Source organism: Pristiophorus japonicus, chromosome 8, assembly GCF_044704955.1.
Source record: "Pristiophorus japonicus isolate sPriJap1 chromosome 8, sPriJap1.hap1, whole genome shotgun sequence".
Lineage (NCBI taxonomy): Eukaryota > Metazoa > Chordata > Chondrichthyes > Pristiophoridae > Pristiophorus > Pristiophorus japonicus.
Genome location: NC_091984.1, coordinates 158,808,902 through 158,829,013, shown reverse-complemented (window position 1 = coordinate 158,829,013; position 20,112 = coordinate 158,808,902). Strand labels below are relative to the sequence as shown.

The following is a 20,112-nucleotide window of genomic DNA, read 5'->3' as shown; positions in this document are numbered from 1 at the left end:
GGTATGTTGCCTCCCTGGTGCAAGGATCAAGGATGTCTCGGAGCGGGTGCAGGACATTCTGAAAAGGGAGGGAGAACAGCCAGTTGTCGTGGTGCACATTGGTACCAACGACATAGGTAAAAAAAGGGATGAGGTCCTACGAGACGAATTTAAGGAGCTAGGAGCTAAATTAAAATGTAGGACCTCAAAAGTAGCAATTTTAGGATTGCTACCAGTGCCACGTGCTAGTCAGAGTAGGAATCGCAGGATAGCTCAGATGAATACGTGGCTTGAGCAGTGGTGCAGCAGGGAGGGATTCAAATTCCTGGGGCATTGGAACCGGTTCTGGGGGAGGTGGGACCAGTACAAACCGGACGGTCTGCACCTAGGCAGGACCGGAACCAATGTCCTAGGGGGAGTGTTTGCTAGTGCTGTTGGGGAGGAGTTAAACTAATATGGCAGGGGGCTGGGAACCAATGCAGGGAGACAGAGGGAAACAAAAAGGAGACAAAAGCAAAAGACAAAAAGGAGATGAGCAAAAGTGGAGGGCAGAGAAACCCAAGGCAAAAAGCAAAAAGTGCCACTGAATGTAAAGGGGCTGCGCAGGAGGGGTCAAAACTAAAAATCATGGTTTTAAAACTAGTATTAAAACACTCTACCGAAATGCACACAGCATTCGAAATAAAGTAAATGAGTTGACGGCACAAATCATTACAAATGGGTATGATTTGGTGGCCATTACAAAAACGTGGTTGCAGGGTGGCCAAGACTGGCAATTAAACATACAGGGGTATCTGACGATTCGGAAAGATAGACAAGAAGGGAAAGGAGGTGGGGTAGCTCTGTTAATAAAGGATGATATCAGGGCAGTTGTGAGAGACGATATTGGCTCTAATGAACAAAATGTTGAATCATTGTGAGTGGAGATTAGAGATAGTAAGGGGGAAAAATTACTGGTGGGCGTAGTTTATAGGCCCCCAAATAATAACTTCACGGTCAGGCGGGCAATAATCAAGGGAATAATGGAGGCATGTGAAAAAGGAACGGCAGTAATCATGGGGGATTTTAACCTACATATCGATTGGTCAAATCAAATCGCACGGGGTAGCCTGGAAGAGGAATTCATAGAATGCATACGGGATTGTTTCTTAGAACAGTATGTTACAGAACCTACAAGGGAGCAAGCTATCTTAGATCTAGTCCTGTGTAATGAGACAGGAATAATAAACGATCTCCTAGTAAAAGATCCTCTCGGAATGAGTGATCACAGTATGGTTGAATTTGTAATACAGATTGAGGAAGTAGTGTCTCAAATGAGCGTACTATGCTTAAACAAAGGGGACTACAGTGGGATGAGGGCAGAGTTGGCTAAAGTAGACTGGAAACACAGTCGAAATGGTGGCACAATTGAGGAACAGTGGAGGACTTTTAAGGAGCTCTTTCATAGAGCTCAACAAAAATATATTCCAGTGAAAAAGAAGGGCGGTAAGAGAAGGGATAACCAGCCGTGGATAACCAAGGAAATAAAGGAGAGTATCAAATTAAAAACCAATGTGTATAAGGTGGCCAAGATTAGTGGGAAACTAGAAGATTGGGAAAATTTTAAATGACAGCAAAGAATGACTAAGAAAGCAATAAAGAAAGGAAAGATAGATTACGAAGGTAAACTTGCGCAAAACATAAAAACGGATAGTAAAAGCTTTTACAGATATATAAAACGGAAAAGAGTGACTAAAGTAAATGTTGGTCCCTTAGAAGATGAGAAGGGGGATTTAATAATGGGAAATGTGGAAATGGCTGAGACCTTAAACAATTATTTTGCTTCGGTCTTCACAGTGGAAGACACAGAAACCATGCCAGAAATTGCTGGTCACAGGAATGTGGGAAGGGAGGACCTTGAGACAATCACTATCACTAGGGGGGTAGTGCTGGACAGGCTAATGGGACTCAAGGTAGACAAGTCCCCTGTTCCTGATGAAATGCATCCCAGGGTATTAAAAGAGATGGCGGAAGTTATAGCAGATGCATTCGTTATAATCTACCAAAATTCTCTGGACTCTGGGGAGGTACCAGCGGATTGGAAAGCAGCTAATGTAACGCCTCTGTTTAAAAAAGGGGGCAGACAAAAGGCAGGTAACCATAGGCCGGTTAGTTTAACATCTGTAGTGGGGAAAATGCTTGAAACTATCATTGAGGAAGAAATAGCGGGACATCTAGATAGGAATAGTGCAATCAAGCAGACGCAGCATGGATTCATGAAAGGGAAATCATGTTTAACTAATTTACTGGAATTCTTTGAGGATATTACGAGCATGGTGGATAGAGGTGTACCGATGGATGTGGTGTATTTAGATTTTCAAAAGGCATTCGATAAGGTGCCACACAAAAGGTTACTGCAGAAGATAAAGGTACGCGGAGTCAGTGGAAATGTATTAGCATGGATAGAGAATTGGCTGGCTAACAGAAAGCAGAGAGTCGGGATAAATGGGTCCTTTTCGGGTTGGAAATCGGTGGTTAGTGGTGTGCCACAGGGATCGGTGCTGGGACCACAACTGTTTACAATATACATAGATGACCTGGAAGAGGGGACAGAGTGTAGTGTAACAAAATTTGCAGATGACACAAAGATTAGTGGGAAAGCGGGTTGTGTAGAGGACACAGAGAGGCTGCAAAGAGATTTGGATAGGTTAAGCGAATGGGCTAAGGTTTGACAGATGAAATACAATGTCAGAAAGTGTGAGGTCATCCACCTTGGGAAAAAAACAGTAAAAGAGAATATTATTTGAATGGGGAGAAATTACAACATGCTGCGGTGCAGAGGGACCTGGGGGTCCTTGTGCATGAATCCCAAAAAGTTAGTTTGCAGGTGCAGCAGGTAATCAGGAAGGCGAATGGAATGTTGGCCTTCATTGCGAGAGGGATGGAGTACAAAAGCAGGGAGGTCCTTCTGCAACTGTATAGGGTATTGGTAAGGCCGCACCTGGAGTACTGCATGCAGTTTTGGTCACCTTACTTAAGAAAGGATATACTAGCTTTGGAGGGGGTACAGAGACGATTCACTAGGCTGATTCCGGAGATGAAGGAGTTACCTTATGATGATAGATTGAGTAGACTGGGTCTTTACTCATTGGAGTTCAGAAGGATGAGGGGTGATCTTATAGAAACATTTAAAATAATGAAAGGGATCGACAAGATGGAGGCAGAGAGGTTGTTTCCACTGGTCGGGGAGACTAGAACTAGGGGGCACAGCCTCAAAATACGGGGGAGCCAATTTAAAACCGAGTTGAGAAGGAATTTCTTCTCCCAGAGGGTTGTGAATCTGTGGAATTCTCTGCCCAAGGAAGCAGTTCAGGCTAGCTCATTGAATGTATTCAAGTCACAGATAGATAGATTTTTAACCAATAAGGGAATTAAGGGTTATGGGGAGCGGGCGGGTAAGTGGAGCTGAGTCCACGGCCAGATCAGCCATGATCTTGTTGAATGGCGGAGCAGGCTCGAGGGGCTAGATGGCCTGCTCCTGTTCCTAATTTTTATGTTCTTATGTTCTAACCCCATATGATGAAGCATCACAGGCCAATACAAGACGCTTACATGGATCATAATGAACAAGCAACTTGTTTGAACTTAGCTGATTCTTGGCTTTCTCAAAGGCTCTATCTTGAGACGCACACCAGACCCAGTTGTCGTCTTTTCTTAGTAACACATGCAGCGGCTCTAGTAAAGTACTCAATCTGGGTAAGAAATTACCGAAGTAGTTGAGTAGCCCAAGGAACGAACGCAGCTCCGTCACATTCTGAGGCCTGGGTGCATTTTTGATGGCCTCGGTTTTCAAATCAGTGGGCCTGATGCCATCAGCAGCAATCTTCCTCCCGAGGAATTCGACTTCAGTGCCATGAATACATACGTCGAGCGTTTCAGCCTGAGTCCAGATGCTGTACAAAGGTTGTTCAGATGTTCAGGAGTGTTGCGACCTGTGACCAGAATATCATCTTGAAACACGACAGTTCTAGGAATGGACTTCAGTAGACTCTCCATGTTCCTCTGAAATATGGCTGCAGCAGAACGAATCCCAAAAGGACACCTGTTGTAGACGAACAGTCCTTTGTGGGTGTTGATGCAGATTAGTTTCTTCGAAGTGTCGACAAGTTCCTCGTTCATATAGGCCGACATCATATCCAGTTTCGTGAACGACTTTCCACCAGCTAGCGTGGCAAACAGGTCATCGGCGAACAGGTCATCAGCTCTCGGTAATGGATACTGATCCTGTTTGAAAAATCGATTAATCGTAACCTTGTAGTCTCCACAAATTCTGACAGTGCCATCATTCTTCAACATAGGAAGAATGGGACTAGCCCACTCATTAAACTCGACTGGTGATATGATCCCTTCATGCTGGAGTCTGTCAAGCTTAATTTCAGCCTTCTCCCTCATCATGTATGGAACAGACTGAGCTTTGTGATGGACAGGCCTTGCATTGGAGTCCAGGTGAATCTTTGGCTCCCGTAAAATTACCAATGCCCGGTTCAAACAAAGAAGGAAACTTTTTCAATACTTGAGCACACGAAGTATCATCCACCGAGGACAACATCTTGACATCATTCCAGTTCAGCTTGATTTTCTCGAGCCAATTCCTGCCGAACAACATTGGACCATTACCTGGGACGATCCATAATGGTAGCTCATGAACCACACCTCGATTGCTGCACTGCCGAGCACCAGTATGAGTTCCTTAGTGTAAGTACGCAACCTGGTATTGACTGGACTCAGCTTCGGTTTTGCAGCCTCAGTGTCCCACGGCTTGTTGAATGTCCCTTGGCTCATTATCGACTGACTCGCATCTGTGTCCAACTCCATTGATACAGGCAATTCATTCAGCTTCACATTAACGACTATCGGCTGGCTCTTGCTCAGGAATGAATACAGTCAATTCACTTCCTCCTCGGGTTCCGTATCCGGGCCATCAATGAACTGGTCCTCATCAACCACATGGTGAGCCGCACCGTGTTTGCTCCATTGTGAACACATCCTGTGAGGATGCCCCACTTTCGAACATCCATTGCATAAGTATTGTCTAAATTGACACTGATGAGGCCGATAATTGCCCCCACAACGACAACAGGGTGAAATCTGGTTCGAACCAGTTGGCGGGCTCTGAGCAGCGGCAAGTTTCTCGTAAGCAGCTCTGCCCGAAAACGACACCATCTTGTTTACAGTATTTGTGGTGGAACTCCGACTCACCGATAATATCTGCCTCAAATTATCATCCGTCGTCATGCATGCCTGAGCAGTCGCGATGGCCTTTTTCAAATCTAGCGCTCTGCAGCCAACAGCTTCCTGAGGATCGCATCATGGCTGATGCCTATCATGAAGCTATCACGCAGCATGTCTTCCAGCATGTTCCCAAACTTACACGGCTCAGAACGACGTCACAGGTCGGCGACAATTCCCGACTCGGCCTGGCCCTCAGCACGAACATGCGTGTAGAAATGGTAGCGTGATATGATGATTCCCCTCTTGTGGCTTCAGATGGTTACCCACCAACGTACACAATTCCTCGTACCCTTTTTCCACCGGACGTACAGGCGAGAGGAGGTTATTCATGAGGCCGTAAATTTTCGGACCACAAACGGCGAGGAGAACTGTCTTGCGCTTAACTGCGTAGGCCTCTGCATCCATGCCGTTGGCCACAAAATACTAATCCAGCGGTCGACAAAATCCGCCCAATCCTTGCCCTCCAAGAATCTCTCCAGGATTCCAACCATGCCCATTGTGCATGCGAAGGTTTTTTAATTACCTCGGTGCCAATTGTAATGACTCAAGAGTCTGGTTACTATAAACTCACTCAGGTGCAACCTGATCCATCTTTATTCCAGCCCGAGGGTGCCTGCATGACAAAGACACCCCGCTTATATACAGGTGACGAAGCACAAATGCCACATGCGTACAGCCCGATGACCTCCAACCACGGCTGTTAAGTATGCATGCCAATGATGTAATGATGTACTGTAACACTAGAGCTGAATGTACCCTCACCCTGTATATACCTTACCTGTACACCAGAGAGTGCTGCTGCTGGAGACCTAAGGGTCACCTGCACACTGCAGGTAACCCAGTATAAAAGAGAGCTCACCTCTTGGTGTCCTCACTCTCGGAGCTGCAATAAAGGACTACAGTCTGTACAGTTCAAGTGCCATACCCCTGCCTCGTGGAGTCATTAACAGAGTGCCTACATATATAATAACTGGCAACAAGGTTATGAATCCCACGCACAACATGTCTAATCTCAGCAACTTCCAACAATTCACTGATGGGGAAGATTGGGACGACTTCGTGGAAGGGTTAGAACAGTTCTTCATTGCCAACGACATGGATGGGGACTCACCGGCTACGCTGGTGAACAAGCGCAGGGCCATCCTGCTCAGCAGTTGTGGGCCCACCATCCACGGCCTCGTCAGTGACCTACTAGCCCCAGCGAAGACAACAACCAAGAGCTATGGGGAGCTTATAACCCTAATACAAGAGCAACTGAAACCCAAAGAGAGCATCGTTACAGTCTGGCACTGGTTATACACTCACTGGCGACCCAAAGACAAAGAAATTGCTAAGTATGCTGCAGATTGAAGAAGGTTGGCTGCTCCGTGTGATTTTGGCGACCACCTCACCGAAGCACTAAGGGACATATTTGTTATCGGAATCGGCCACGAGGGCCTCCTCCACAAACTGCTCTCTGAGGACATCACAGTCACCCTGTAGAAGGCAATTAAAGTGAGCCAGGCCTACATGATTTTGGTCGGTGACTCCAAATGAATGATTACCCACTCCCATGACTCTAAACCGATGAGCGCAGTGAACAGAATGGTGACTTTCAAAGGCAGAAATGCTGCCCCGAGTCCCGTAACCCTGAGTCCGCCACATGGGGCAAACCGGATGGCCCCGTGCTAGCGCTGTGGAGGAAACCACAGGGCTCACCAGTGCTGCTACAAAGACTATACCTGCAAAGGCTGCAACGCAAAAGGTCACCTTCAGAAAATGTGCAGAGAAAGCTTTACTCACCGCGTCGCTGAGGATTTGGCTGATCACCGGGGCTCTGACACTGATGAAGACGAAGCTGCTCAACCCCTGAAAGTAGAGTACGGAATATATACCTGCTCCACCAAGAGTTCCCCGTGGAAGATGGAAGTGGACATCAACGGAGTTCCAGTTTTGATGGAGATGGACACAGGGGCGAGCCAGTCTTTGATGAGCCAGATGACCTTCGAAAAACTTTGGAACAATCCCGCCGAGAGACCAAAACTGTCTCCTGTCCAGGAAAAGCTGCTCAGCTACACCAAAGGCACCATCCCAATCGTTGGCAGTGTGGACGTCCAGGTCTCCCAGGACAGCGTGATGAATAAGCTCCCCCTGTGGATTGTTGCCGGCGATAGTCCAACGATGCTGGGAAGAAGGTGGATGAAGCAGGTCCAAGTCGGTCGAAGCAACGATGGCCTCCGGGCCCCAGCGACCGACATCCCATGCAGCCCCGAACTTGGATCCATCGCTGCACCTAGAAATCCTACCGTCCAGCTCGCCTGTGCGGCAACGACACAGACCGCACAACACCATAGCGAGATCACCCAAACCGAATGTCCAGACCTCACCTTCCAGACCGTGGCAGGACTCCGAGGGAAGAAGATCGTCTAAAAAGGTGGATTCCCGACGTCTGTAGCTGAACCTGAGAAGAAAAAGATCACCACAGCCTACCTCGACGAGAGCGAGAAGATGGCGGCCGCAACACGAGGCGAAGAACCTAGAATCAAAATGGCCACGACCAGACCACGAGGGGCAGCATTGGAGGAGCGACACGTGGCACCAAGCGGCGAACCGGATTGGAAGGCCCCCTTAAAGGACACCGGGTTCTACAGGTACAATGTAAATACCAAAGGAATCCCCCCGTGGGAGACTCCCAGGTCCAGCGGGCTACCTGATCATGTAGCCTGGACCTTTGGGACAAATGTGATGCCCCAGGAAGGGCTCACAAACACCCAGTGGGAGCAGACCCACTTCAGGGATAGCGGTCAATGGGCAGCACAGCCACCACCACTGGCAACCTGCCCCAGACCGGCCCTACACCCCCTGGCCACCAGGGCCAACACCGGGAGCGAGAGGCCAGTACCCTCCAGCTTTCCCGGCAGACCCTGGGATGACCAGACTTCCACCACTAATGGAGGACAAGGAGGCCACACCACCCTGTGGCCCTGCCCACCACCAAACACCACCACTGACCCACTCTACAGAGTATGTACCCTACCCGTTGCACTGGCTCCACCACTGAGGAATCCTCCAACTGTGACACCCACATGGTCTGTGTGAAGGTGGGGGAGGGGGGGAAATGTATGAAGCCAGCCTCAAGCACAGGGATCACACCTGGCACCCACACAACCCTCACCACAGCCTCCCACAGCCCACTACTGTTCACCTCCCCAGGTCATAGCAATAAGGACTTGGAAAAGACTTAGGGACGAGTGTTGTTATGTATGCATGCCAATGATGTAATGATGTGCTGTAACACTGGACCTGAATGTACCCTCACGCTGTATATACCTTACCTGTACACCAGAGGGTGCTGCTGCTGGAGACCTAAGGGTCACCTGTACACTGCAGGTAACCCAGTATAAAAGGGAGCTCACCTCTTGGTGTCCTCACTCTCAGAACTGCAATAAAGGACTACAGTCTGTACAGTTCAAGTGCCATATCCCTGCTCGTGGAGTCATTAACAGAGTGCCTACATTCACAATAGCAGTGCCCTCTGGTGTCTGGTGACCCACAAGCCTTAATACATAACAATTACTTCTGACTAACCCTTGTTTCCTTTGACTTACAGATTCACTTTCTACATTCTTGCTTTCCAATTTCAGCTTTACTTCCTTCCCTGTTGAATTTGTTCTTGGGTTCCCATCCTCCTGCCAAGCTGGTTTAAACTCTCCACAACAGCACTAGCAAAATTCCCCACGAGGATATTGGTCCCGGTTTGTACAGGTCCCATCTCCTCCAGTAGCGATCCCAATGCCTCAGGAATTTAAATCCCTCCCTCCTACACCAACTCTTCAGCCACGCATTCATCCTCTCAATCCTTCTATTCTTGTACTCATTAGCATGTGGCACCAGTGCTAACCCGGAGATTACTATCTTTGAGGTCCTGCCCTTTAATTTTTCTCCTAACTCCCTAAATTCTGCCTGCAGGACCTCATTTCTCTTTCTACCTATGTCATTGGTCCCAGTATGGACCAAGACCTCTAGCTGTTTAACCTCTCCCCCAGAATGCCCTGCGTCTGCTCTGTGGCATCCTTGACCCTGGCACCAAGGAGGCACCATACCATCCTGGAGTCACGTCTACGGCCGCAGAAACACCTCTCTATTCCCCTAATTATTGAATCCCCTACCACTAAGCTCATTTATTCTTTGTCCCTCCACCCCCTGTAAGATTTTTAAATCTCTGGCATTAAATTGACAGCAAGACCGATTCTTTTAAAACAATTTGGAATAGTTTATTAAACACACACACATGCACATCTATCAGAGAAACAGCAGCGCTCAGCTATCCTATGGATCTACTTAGTTACAACAGATACAATTATGTTACAATAAAAAAAGATTTACTTTACTTCCCTCTGGCAAAGCACAAGCACATGGTGTCCGTCCTTACTTCTGCTGTGGTGGGAGGTTCCTGCTTTGCCGTGTGCTAAGGAGAAGGGAGACCCAGCAATCTTTGCTTGGATTATTATACTCCTTACGGCCATTGTTTCTCAGAAAGCCTTAGGATTGGCTATTATATCCAAAGCCATTCCTGATTGGCTTCTCCTCATACATGTCTTTGTCTGGAGGGCCGGTGCCATTCCTTGATTAGGTTAATGGCTTTCCAATTAACATCTTTTCTAGTTTGGTGAGTTTCAAAGCCATGCTGACATGTGTTATGTATGCATGTAAATGTATGTACTTTAACACTAGACCATTGAATGTACCCTCAGCCTGTATATACCTTACCTGTACACCAGAGGGTGCAGCTGCTGGAGACCTAAGGGTCACCTGTACACTACAGGTAACCCAATATAAAAGAGGGCTCACCTCTTGGTGTCCTCACTCTATGAGCTGCAATAAAGGACTAAGGTCACTACAGTTCAAGTACTACAACCTTACCTCGTGGAGTCATTACTAGAGAGTGCATACATACACAATAACTGGCGACGAGGTTACGAATTTACACACACATGTTTAACCAAAGCAACTTCCAACAATTTGCTGATGGGGAAGATTGGGATGCCTTTGTGGAAAGGCTAGAACATTTTTTCATAGCGAACGACCTGGTTGGGTACTCACCGATCTTGCTGGCGAACAAGCGCAGAGCCATCCTGCTCAGCAGTTGTGGGCCCACTATCCATGGCCTCGTCAGGGACCTGCTAGCCCCAGCGAAAATGACAACCAAACGGAGCTCGTAACTTTAATACAAGAACAACTTAAACCTAAAGAGAGCATCCTCACAGCCAGGCACCGACCGGTTCGACACCCACCAGCGGCCCGAAGGCCAAGAAATTGCTAAATATGCTGTAGATCAAAGAAGATTGGCTGCACCGTGTGATTTTGGCGACCCACCTCACCGAAACACTAAGCGACATCTTCGATATTGGAATCGGCCACGAGGGCCTCCTCCATAAACTGCTCTCTGTGGGCACTGCGGTCACCCTGCAGAAGGCAATCAAAGTGAGCCAGGCCTTCATGATTTCAGTCTGCGACTCCAAACGGATGATGACCCACACCCAGGATTCTAACCCGACGAGTACAGTGAACAGAATGGCGACTTTCAGAGGCAAGAATGTTGCCCCGAGTCCCGCAACCCTGAATCCATCACATGGGGCCAACTGGCTAGCCCCATGCTGGTGCTGTGGAGGAAACCACAGGGCCCACCAGTGCCGATACAAAGACTATACCAGCAAAGGCTGCAACACTAAAGGTCACCTTCAGCGAATGTGCAGAAAAAGTTTTACTTACCGAGTCACTGAAGAGCTGGTTGATCACCCGGGCTCCGACACTGATGAAGACGAAGCTGCTCAGCCCCTGGAAGAAGAGTATGGAATATATACCTGCTCCAACGAGAGTTCCCTCTGGAAAATGGAAGTAGAAATCAACTGGGTTCCAGTCTCGATGGAGGTCGACACAGGGGCGAGCCAGTCGTTAATGAATCAGACAGCCTTTGAGAGACTCTGGGACAATCCCGCCGAACAACCAAAAATGTCTCCAATCCAGGCAAAGCTGCTTACCTATTCAAAAGGCACCATCCCAGTTGTTGGCAGCGTGGACGTCCAGGTGTCCCATGGTGGCGCGATGTACAAGCTTCCCTTGTGGATTGTTGCTGGGGATGGTCCAACGCTGCTGAGTAGAAGATGGATGAAGCAGGTCCAAATCGGTCAGAGCGACGACAGCCTCCGGGCCCCAGTGACCGTCATCCCATGCGGCCCCAAACTTTGATCCATCGCAGCACCTGGAAATCCTACCGTCCAGCTCGACTGCGTGGCGATGACACAGACTGCTCAACACTGCGGCGAGATGATCCAACCTGAATGACCAGACCTCACTTTCCGGGCCGTGGCAGGACTCCGAGGGAAGAAGATCAGTGCAGAAGGTAGATTCCCGGCTTCTGTGGCAGAACCTGCGGAGAAAAGGATCACCGCAGCCTACCATGTGCAGAGAGAGAAGATGGTGCCCGCACCATGAGGCGAAGCACCTGGAATCAAGATGGCTGCGACCAGACCACAAGGGGCAGTGTTGAGGGAGCAACACGCGTTAGCGAGCGGCGAAGCAGATTGGGGTAAAGATTGCAAGGCCCTCTTAAAGGAGACCGGCAACCCAAAACAATTAAAGGGACAGTTCCACTCTAGGCACAGCGATGCCAGTGATATTAAAGATAAAAGTGCAGTAAATGAATGCAGGTATACAAATGTAATGTTAAATGGTGATGCCGCCAAGGCTAGTGGGAGAAATGTAACGAATGCTTCAAAAAGTGATGAAAGTGACAAGTTTGTACTGTTGAACAGTGATGTCAGTAATGCTAACGTGACAAATGTAACCAACAAAGGCAGGTATCCAAATGTAACCTTGTACAGAGATACTGATAGCACACAAGAAAGCATTGTAAGTGACAAATGTGAAAGTGTAAAGAGATATAACAATTTCAAGTCGACTAGTTGCGATTGGAGCCAATGTGTCATGTATGCTAATGATAGAATGATAAATGATACCGGGTTCTACATGTATAATGTGAATGCCAAAGGAAACCCCCCTTGGGAAACACCCTGATCATGTAGCCTGTGCTTTTGGTACCAATGTGATGCCCCAGGAAGGGCTCACACACACCCAGTGGAAGCAGACCCACTGCAGGGACAGTGGTCAATAGGCAGCACAGCCACCACCACTGTTAACCTGCCCCAGACCGGTCTACCCCCTCCCCCCGGGTCACCAGGGCTAGCACTGGGAGCAAGAGGCCAGTACCCTCCAGCTTTCCCAGTGGAACCTGGGATTGACCAGACTTCCAGCACCAATGGAGGACAAGGAGCCCACACAGCCCTGTGGCCATGCCCACCACCAAACCCCATCACCTACCTACTCTTCAGTGTATGTACCTTACCCATAGCACTGGCTCTACCACTGAGGAATCCTCCAACTGTGACACCCACATGGTCTTTGTATGAGGGGGGGAAAATGGATGAGTGCAGCCACAAGCACAGGGATCACACCCGGCACCCACACAACCCTCACTACAACCTCCCACAGCCCACTACTGATCACCTCCCCATGTCATGGCAATAAGGACTTGGGAAAGGCTTAGGGGGGAGTGTTGTCATGTATGCATGTTAATGTATGTACTATAACACTAGACCACTGAATGTACCTTCACCCTGTATACACCATACCTATACACCAGAGGGTGCTGCTGCTGGAGATCTACGGGTCACCTGTACACTGCAGGTAACCCAGTATAAAAGGGAGCTCATCTCTTGGTGTCCTCACTCTCGGAGCTGCAATAAAGGACTAAGGTCATTACGGTTCAAGTACTATACCCTTACCTCATGGAGTCATTATTAGAGAATGCTTGCATATACAATAACATGAACTTGGGGAAGTCATTTATTTTGTTTCTTTTAACACTGCAGCCTTTCCATATAATCTACACGTTTAACATTTATCTATATACAGAATCAATGTTATCATTACTAAACTCTTTTATTCTGACAGACTCCCCACCTTGAGGGGGAAATATCCTTATTGACTCCTCATATGGTTTATCTCCTCAGGGTTCACATATCATAGACATTGAGAGGGTTCTGATAGCTCTGTTGTTTGTGTTTCTGTGAGGTGGATGACTTAAACTTAGAGGTGGGTGACATCATCTCTGACTGACTCTCTCTCTCTCTCTCTCTCTCTCTCTCTCACTGTCTCTCTCTCTCTCTCACTGACTCTCTCTCTCTCTGACTGACTGTCTCTCTCTCTAACTGTCTCTCTCTCTCTCTGACTGACTCTCTCTCTCTCTCTCTCTCTCTCACTGTCTCTCTCTCTCTCTCACTGACTCTCTCTCTCTCTGACTGACTGTCTCTCTCTCTCACTAACTGTCTCTCTCTCTCTCTGACTGACTCTCTCTCTCTCTCACTGACTCTCTCTCTCTCTGACTGACTGTCTCTCTCTCTCACTAACTGTCTCTCTCTCTCTCTGACTGTCTCTCTCTCTCTCTCACTGTCTCTCTCTCTCTCTGACTGACTGTCTCTCTCTCTCTCTGACTGACTGTCTCTCTCTCTAACTGTCTCTCTCTCTCTCTGACTGACTCTCTCTCTCTCTCTCTGACTGACTCTCTCTCTCTCCGTTTGGAGCGTGGACAGGAACATTGGCTGGGCCCTAGTACAGCAGAGGAGTGGGAAGGTCATGGCGAACTTGCGACGAGTGATCGGGGCGGAGCAGCGATGAGGGATCGAGGCTGAGATTTGGTGGGTGATCGTGGTGGAAGTTCTGCAAATGTTTGGTGCGGAGGTATGGTGGGAGCTCGTGGTGGAGAGGCGGTGAGTGTTTTTGTAGTGGAGGTGCGGCGAATGTTTGTGGCGGAGGAGCGGTGAGAAATCATGGTGGAGGTGCGGCCAATGAGGGTACGGGGCCCAGAAGAGCCAAGGGCCCAGGGGCAGCACGAGCCAACCCACACTGCGATATGTGTGCGCACTAGGTCTGTGCAGTAGAGCAGGTCTCCAGTCATCCTGGTTAACCCTTGCCACCGGATAAAGGCCGAGCTCTGTCAAGCCCGTGTGGTGGCTGATGTGCAACGGTCACCACACGTTAAAAAAATCCACGCACAGGCATCTTCCACCCCTTCAATTGGAGGTCAGGACTGGAACATTGGGTCCTTCATTGAAGCATCTGCGAACACGTGTGGAAGCAAGTCATCCTTGTTCGAGGGACCACTCATGATAAAACTTAGAGAGAGAAAAATGGATGGCCTGTCTTGGTCCCCAGCTAGTAAGGTGTGTGCCACAGGTAGGGGATTTACTACAGTACAATAATATCTCCAGCGGAGACCCTCCCCTTCGTGTATCTTCAGCGCACCGTCGCTTCTCGAAGCACATTGATGACGTTCGTAAGTCATGCTGCAGCTCCTGCTTCTTCATCTTCCTCGGCTTCGGTCATGGCCAGTGTCGTCCCGACAATCATACGGTTCCATATCATGGTCTGTGGGAAACAAGATCAGTGTAGTATTTACTCTTTGGCAGTTTTTAACTGATTAATGTGAAACCATTTCTTGTACTTAACGCCCTTTTCCCCCGGTAACTGAATCAGATAAACCGCGGGGTTCAATCAATCTATAATCTTCTGCGGTCCCCATCACCCGGGCTCAAAGGCAGCTTCTTTTTCCCATAATTTAGAATCATTACTGAGTCTCCCACCTGATATTCAAAGGGACGTACTTTCTTGTCAAAGTACCTTTTAATTTGTCTTTTTGACTTCCCCAATTTGGTGGCCACAAATCGATTGATCTGATCGGTGTGATCTACCACTTGTTCCAGCTACTTGGAACTACATGTTTTCATTGTCAGCGGACTCCTCCCTGTTAGTGTTAGCTGGCCTGGTGTTCTCATGAGCCTCCCTGTTATTGCCTGATATGGGGAGACCCCTGTTGTTCTATGAGGTGTGGACCTCATTGCCATTTAGCACATTGACAGCATGTTAGCCCATTGAGTGGGGTGGTCTGCGCACAATATTTTTAACATTAACTTGAGGCTCCTGTTCCCCCTTTCGATCCTTCCAGACGACTGGGGGTGGTGAGCAATATGTAATTTGTATTTAATCCCCAACATTTCCTGCAGTTGGGTAAAAATGTTGCCGATAAAGTGCGAACCTTGATCGCTGTCCACTTGTACTGATACTCCCCACCTACAAAACACATGATTCAAAAGTGTTTTGGCTGCCGTGATTGCGGTGTTGGAGCGGCAGGGGAATGCTTCGATCCATTTAGTGAATTGATCCACCACCACTAGGACATGTTGAAAATTGCCTTGTGCCTGTGGAAGTGGCCCAATGAAGCCTATCTGGAGGTGAGTCCATGGCCCTTGAGGTGGGGGCACGCTTTGAAGCAAGGCTCGGTTAGTGCATGCGGGAGGATTGTGTTGCAGGCACGGTAGGCACTGTGCCATGTATTGGTTGATTGTTTCCCTCATGGAAGGCCACCACGCTGTGGATGCTACCTTATAGAAGGTTACCAGAGCTGAATAGTGCTCTGCTGTGGGATGGGAGTGAAAGAGGGAGAGCAGTTCCTGACCCACTTCTGGTGGAACACACACCACCAGGCAGGCGTTTGGCTTTCTTTTGAACATCAGCAATTGCTCATCTGAGTCAGCGGCAGTGGCTAGTCTGGTATTGGGAGCCCAGGGTGTTGGTTGAGGAAGGGGTCTGCCTTCCTCGTGCCAGGCGCTTACAACAGCATATGACCAGTATTGCTGCTGTAGGGATTTTAAATCTATTGGGGAGGCCTTGCTAACAGCATTTCAGGGCTCAACAACTATATCCTCTATCTCCCCATCAATCGCAACATCCTTGGCTGCTCTGTCTGCTCTGGAATTTCCCTCACTATGTGGACCACCTTTTCTATGGTCTGCTACTTTTCCTATGAAGCAGGGCTGGGATCGCTGTTTAAGGTATGACCAGAGCAGGCGTAACCAGGGCCCACGGAGCAAGGCCTTACCATCTATCGTACAATCGTCATTTTTGTGGTATAGGGGCAGGGAGAGCATGGTGTTTATAGCATTGGCACTATCGGACCAAATATTCACCGGTCTATCTGAGGTTTCCTTCAGAACGGTTAGAAGTACGGCAATTTCTGCATATTGTGAAGACTGTTTGTTGCATCTTCGCTGGATGGTTCTTTCTGGCAATACTACAGCATATCCGGTGTGAGGGGATCCTTCAATGTGATATGAGGACCCATCGATGTAGTCATCTGCGGCACCCTGTATGGGGTCTTTCTTCACAGGATGGGTCTCTAAGTTAATCAGGGGTAACGGACATTCATAGATCAGAAAGTGTGCAGCAATGTCCTGGGTTAGGAAATGGTATCAATGTCTCTTTCCATAAATTCCAATGTCCATTTGCTGAGGTGATGCGAGGAAACTAGCGAATCTCCAGGTTTCATCAGTAGTTTCAGAGGTGTGTGTCCGCTGTGCAGGATTGTAGCCTGTAACCCAGTAATAAAAGTAAAGTGATGTACCGACCAGAATACGGCCAGTAGGTAGCTCTCACAAGTGGTATATATTTTTTTCTGCCCCCTGCTGGATTCAAGACGCATATGCAATGGGCTGTAGTCAATCAGCTCGCATTTGGCACAGAACTGCAGTGAGGCTTTGTTCTGTGGCACCGACCTCTAAATGAAAGGGCTGCGTGGGATCGGGAGGGATCAGACATGCGGCCTGCATCACTGCAGTTTTTAATTTGGCCACGGACTGGGTGTGATCATCAGTCCATGCTGGGTATATGTCATCACCCTGCAGTTTTATCAAATCATACAGGGGCTTTGCGCACTCTGCAGCCTTTCCATATAATGTACACTTTTAACATTTATATATATATATATATACAGAATCAATTTTATCATGACTAAACACTTTTATTCTTACACCTCTGTGCAGCTGAGCCACCCGTATTGCTTAGGACTTGGCTCTGGTTGCACTCCCCAGAGGCACCATCGCCCTCACCGGTGCTCAGAAGTGAATATCGGTTTGAAAGCAAGGTGGACTCATGGGGGGACTCCATACCTGCCTAGCATTCTTCCTCCATCTGGTGTTCACCCACTTCCCCTCTGCCTGCACGCTTTAAAGCTGCGGGGTGACCACCTCCTGAAACGTGCTATCCACGTCGCTCTCAGCCTCGCGGATCCTATGATGATGATGATGAACCTCGCGGATGCACCGTACTGACTCCACCCGCTGCTCCAGCTCCGAAACGTGGAGCTCGAGTAGTTGAAGCTGGAGACACCTCCTGCACACATGGTTGTCTAGGCCACGTGAAGCATCCAGGACTTCCCACATGCCTACGTGTGCGGGAAGTGTATCCGCCTCGAGCTCCTGACGGTCCGCGTAACGGAGTTGGAGCTGAGGGTGGATTCACTCTGGAGCATCCACGATGCTGAGAATGACGTGAGTATCACGTGTAGCGAGTTGGTCTTACCGCAGGAGAAGGGTCCACAGCCAGATAGGGAATGGAAGACCAGCAGGAAGAGCAGTGCAAGGAAGGTAGTGCAGCGGTCCCCTGCGGTCATCCCCCTGCAAAACAGATACACCGCTTTGAGTACTGTTGGGGGGGATGACTCATCAGAGGAGGGCAGCAGCAGCCAAGTTCATGGCATCGTGGCTGGCTCTGTTGCACAGAAGGGCAGGAAAAAGAGTGGGAGAGCAATAGTGATAGGGGATTCAATGGTGAGGGGAATAGATAGGCGTTTCTGCGGCCGCAACCGAGACTCCAGGATGGTATGTTGCCTCCCTGGTGCAAGGGTCAAGGATGTCTCGGAGCGGGTGCAGGACATTCTGAAATGGGAGGGCGAACAGCCAGTTGTCGTGGTGCACATTGGTACCAACGACATCGGTAAAAAAAGGGATGAGGTCCTACGAAACGAATTTAAGGAGCTAGGAGCTAAATTAAAAAGTAGGACCTCAAAAGTAGTAATCTGGGGATTGCTACCAGTGCCACGTGCTAGTCAGAGTAGGAATCGCAGGATAGCGCAGATGAATACGTGGCTTGAGCAGTGGTGCAGCAGGGAGGGATTCAAATTCCTGGGGCATTGGAACCGGTTCTGGGGGAGGTGGGACCAGTACAAACCGGACGGTCTGCACCTGGGCAGGACCGGAACCAATGTCCTAGGGGGAGTGTTTGCTAGTGCTGTTGGGGAGGAGTTAAACTAATATGGCAGGGGGATGGGAACCAATGCAGGGAGACAGAGGGAGACAAAAAGGAGGCAAAAGCAAAAGACAGAAAGGAGATGAGGAAAAGTGGAGGGCAGAGAAACCCAAGGCAAAGAACAAAAAGGGCCACTGTACAGCAAAATTCTAAAAGGACAAAGGGTGTTAAAAAAACAAGCCTGAAGGCTTTATGTCTTAATGCAAGGAGTATCCGCAATAAGGTGGATGAATTAACTGTGCAAATAGATGTTAACAAATATGATGTGATTGGGATTACGGAGACGTGGCTCCAGGATGATCAGGGCTGGGAACTCAACATCCAAGGGTATTCAACATTCAGGCAGGATAGAATAAAAGGAAAAGGAGGTGGGGTAGCATTGCTGGTTAAAGAGGAGATTAATGCAATAGTTAGGAAGGACATTAGCTTGGATGATGTGGAATCTATATGGGTAGAGCTGCAGAACACCAAAGGGCAAAAAACGTTAGTGGGAGTTGTGTACAGACCTCCAAACAGTAGTAGTGATGTTGGGGAGGGTATCAAACAGGAAATTAGGGGTGCATGCAATAAAGGTGCAGCAGTTATAATGGGTGACTTTAATATGCACATAGATTGGGCGAGCCAAACTGGAAGCAATACGGTGGAGGAGGATTTCCTGGAGTTCATAAGGGATGGTTTTCTAGACCAATATGTCGAGGAACCAACTAGGGGGGAGGCCATCTTAGACTGGGTGTTGTGTAATGAGAGAGGATTAATTAGCAATCTCATTGTGCGAGGCCCCTTGGGGAAGAGTGACTATAATATGGTGGAATTATGCATTAGGATGCAGAATGAAACAGTTAATTCAGAGACCATGGTCCAGAACTTAAAGAAGGGTAACTTTGAAGGTATGAGGCGTGAATTGGCTAGGATAGATTGGTGAATGATACTTAAGGGGTTGACTGTGGATGGGCAATGGCAGACATTTAGAGACCGCATGGATGAACTACAACAATTGTACATTCCTGTCTGGCGTAAAAATAAAAAAGGGAAGGTGGCTCAACCGTGGCTATCAAGGGAAATCAGGGATAGTATTAAAGCCAAGGAAGTGGCATACAAATTGGCCAGAAATAGCAGCGAACCCGGGGACTGGGAGAAATTTAGAACTCAGCAGAGGAGGACAAAGGGTTTGATTAGGGCAGGGAAAATGGAGTACGAGAAGAAGCTTGCAGGGAACATTAAGGCGGATTGCAAAAGTTTCTATAGGTATGTAAAGAGAAAAAGGTTAGTAAAGACAAACGTAGGTCCCCTGCAGTCAGAATCAGGGGAAGTCATAACGGGGAACAAAGAAATGGCAGACCAATTGAACAAGTACTTTGGTTCGGTATTCACTAAGGAGGACACCAACAACCTTCCGGATATAAAAGTGGTCAGAGGGTCTAGTAAGGAGGAGGAACTGAGGGAAATCTTTATTAGTCGGGAAATTGTGTTGGGGAAATTGATGGGATTGAAGGCCGATAAATCCCCAGGGCCTGATGGACTGCATCCCAGAGTACTTAAGGAGGTGGCCTTGGAAATAGTGGATGCATTGACAGTCATTTTCCAACATTCCATTGACTCTGGATCAGTTCCTATGGAGTGGAGGGTAGCCAATGTAACCCCACTTTTTAAAAAAGGAGGGAGAGAGAAAACAGGGAATTATAG

At 48.4% G+C, this 20,112-nt stretch overlaps 1 long non-coding RNA gene across 1 annotated transcript; it reads right to left on the bottom strand.

Annotated features, from left to right (window-relative positions):
• Positions 1-13,116: 13,116 nt before the first annotated feature.
• Positions 13,117-18,294, bottom strand: LOC139268777 (uncharacterized). The gene is made up of 2 exons (XR_011594104.1): positions 16,314-18,294; positions 13,117-14,715 (listed from the first exon to the last, which is right to left on the bottom strand). It is a non-coding gene; the product is annotated as an uncharacterized lncRNA (long non-coding RNA).
• Positions 18,295-20,112: the final 1,818 nt, after the last annotated feature.